The following is a 2,884-nucleotide window of genomic DNA, read 5'->3' on the forward strand; positions in this document are numbered from 1 at the left end:
TTTACGAGCACTAAATGCTCTTCCAGAGGTCCTGAGTTCAATTCCCAGTAACTACATGGTGGCTCACAACCTTCTATAATGGGATCTAGCATCCTCTTCTGTCATGTAGGGATATGTGCAGACAAAGCACTGTACATAATAATAAATAAATGAAAAAAATGATTTTTAAAAGTATCTTATATTTTTTGTTTTTATTATTATTTTATTTATATTTTTCTTTCTATTTGCCCTACAGATCTTTTGTCTATATATCATGGCTTCCAGTTTAGTGTGAGAACCAGTGAGCCTGTTTCTTGTTTTCTCTTGGCCTCCTTTTACTTCTGCTTGTTTGTTTTGATCTATCTTGATGTGTTAGTTTGTGTTTTATCTTATTATATTTTATGTTATTATTATCCTTTAGAGTCTGGTATTCTAATGAGAAGCAAAGGGGGTGGATCCAGATGTGAGGGGAGGGGGAACTGCCAGGAAGAGGGGGGAACCATAATCTGGATATGTTATGTGAGAAAACTCCTTTTTACAACAACAAAAAAAGTAAACTAAGAAAGTAAAAAGTACAAGTAGTATCTACTAAACTTCTTTTTCATTCTTTCTTTCCTTCCTTCTCTTCCTCCCTTCCTCCCTCCCCCTCTCTCTTTCTTTCTTTTTTCCTCCCTCTCTGTCTCTGTCTCATTCCCCCGCCTCTCTTTTAAAACAAGGTCTGCCGGACCAAGCTGTCCTGGAGATCACAAAGATCCAGCTGCCTCTGCTTCCAGAGTGCTATAGTTAAAGGCACACACCGCTATACCTGGCTCTAGTAACTTTCTTGCTGTTCATTCTGGAAAAGTGTTTAACTGGTGAAGGGTATAATACATAAAATATTTTTTTCATAGAATTTTTAGTGATCAGAAAGAAAAAATATGATTTCAATGGTCATAAATATAGCTGGGTATGTTGACTCACAGCTATAATCCCAACACTTAAGAAGTGGATGGTTCAAGGCCAGCCTGAGGAACATGAGGACCTGTTTAAAAAAAAAAACAAAGAAAACAAAAAGAGAAACAGTCAAATAAGATAGGATGAGCTACTTTCAAAATATTATGTATTTATTATGTGCATGTATGTGTGCCTGCATGAGCTTATGTATACATATGTGTGCAGGTGCCCACTGAGATGCCCTGGAAGTAGAACTACAGGCAGTTTTAAGGGGCCTCATATGTGTTCTAGTACTGAATTTGGCTCCTCTGCAACAGGAATAAGTGCTCTTAAGCACTGAGTCATAGCCCATGATATGCTAATTTAATATCATATCTAAAAATAATTAAGTAGACCATTCTATGGCATGCCATACAAAAATTAACATATAATTAAGTATACATATCACTGTGTATATATGTGTGTATGTCAACTAAAAAGCAGGAAAAACACACTGAAAGGGAAAATTAAAGCTTTAGGCCTGTGCTGACTAGGAAGAAAAGTCATGGGCCTAAGAATCCATCACAAGCTGGCCCACATAGGCCTGGGAATGAGCAAGCAAGTTGTTAGATATCATAAGAGCTGGCAGGTCAAGAAGACATAAAACTATAAACATAAAGGAAAAACATGTCTAGGCAAATGAGGACATGTCCAGGGCCCAGGCCTGCAAGGACGTGCCTGGATAGACACTAAATAATGGTCCTCTCAGATATGGTTTAAGGTCAGATGCTTTGTTGACTCAGATTAACACCAACTTTAGGAATTTTCCACTCTGTTCTGCATGTAATAGTTAATATTTGAACTAGCCAATCATATATAGCCACACTGATTCCTTTGTTACCCCAGACCTTTTCCCTATATAAACCCCTAACTTTCGAGCCTCCGGGTCGATTCCACTATCTCCTGCATAAGATATGTATGGAGTCGGCCCGGAGCGCCCCAAAATTAAATTGCCTCATGTTTTTACATCAAGACGGTCTCTCGTGATTCCTTGGGTACAGGTCCTCCCGAGATTTGAGTGGGGGTCTCCCCACAGGGATCTTTCAACACCAACCATGTAACAGAGCTTATTTATGGAAGATGGAAGAGAAACTCTGGTTAATGGTAGTTATCAAAGGGAATTTTAATCTTCTCAGTAATCATTTTGCTTTGTTTTGAGACAGGGTGTCTTTATGTAGCCCCAGAAGTTCTGGAGTTGGGGCAATGGGTGATTAAAGGTGTGCTTCAATGGCTGTTTTGATTTTTTTTTGTTTTTGTTTTTGTTTTTTCGAGACAGGGTTTCTCTGTATATAGCCCTGGCTGTCCTGGTACTCACTCTGTAGATCAGGCTGGCCTTGAACTCAGAAATCCGCCTGCCTCTGCCTCCGAAGTGCTGGGATTAAAGGCATGCACCAACACCGCCCGGCTGCTGTTTTGATTTTTAAAGGGGGTTATATAGTATTGTAATGGTTTGTATATGCTTGGCCCAGGGAGTGGCACTCATAGGAGGTGTAGCCTTGTTGGAGTAGGTGTGCCACTGTGAGTGTGGGCTTAAGACCCTCACCCTAGCTGCCTGGGAGTAAGTAGTCTTCCACTAGCAGCCTTCAGATGAAGATGTAGAACTCTCAGCTCAGCCTGCACCATGCCTGTCTGAATGCTGCCCTGCTCCCGCCTTGATGGTAATAGACTGAACCTCTGAACCTGTAAGCCAGCCCCAATTAAATGTCATTTATAAGACTTGCCTTGGTTACAGTATTTGTTCACAGAAGTGAAACCCTAAGACAAGTATTCTTGTACTTCTGTAACTTAAGAAGTAACCAAACCAAATCTACATCAAGTACCTCCATTTTATTACCTTTCACTCAACTCTGAATCCACTTCTGGCTTTTATCTTGATAATTATCTCCAATAGCTAGCTTTCTCTCCCACTCCCTCCCTCCCTCTCTGAAGGGAG

The sequence above is a fragment of the Mastomys coucha genome, chromosome X (assembly GCF_008632895.1).
Source record: "Mastomys coucha isolate ucsf_1 chromosome X, UCSF_Mcou_1, whole genome shotgun sequence".
Classification (NCBI taxonomy): Eukaryota; Metazoa; Chordata; class Mammalia; order Rodentia; family Muridae; genus Mastomys; species Mastomys coucha.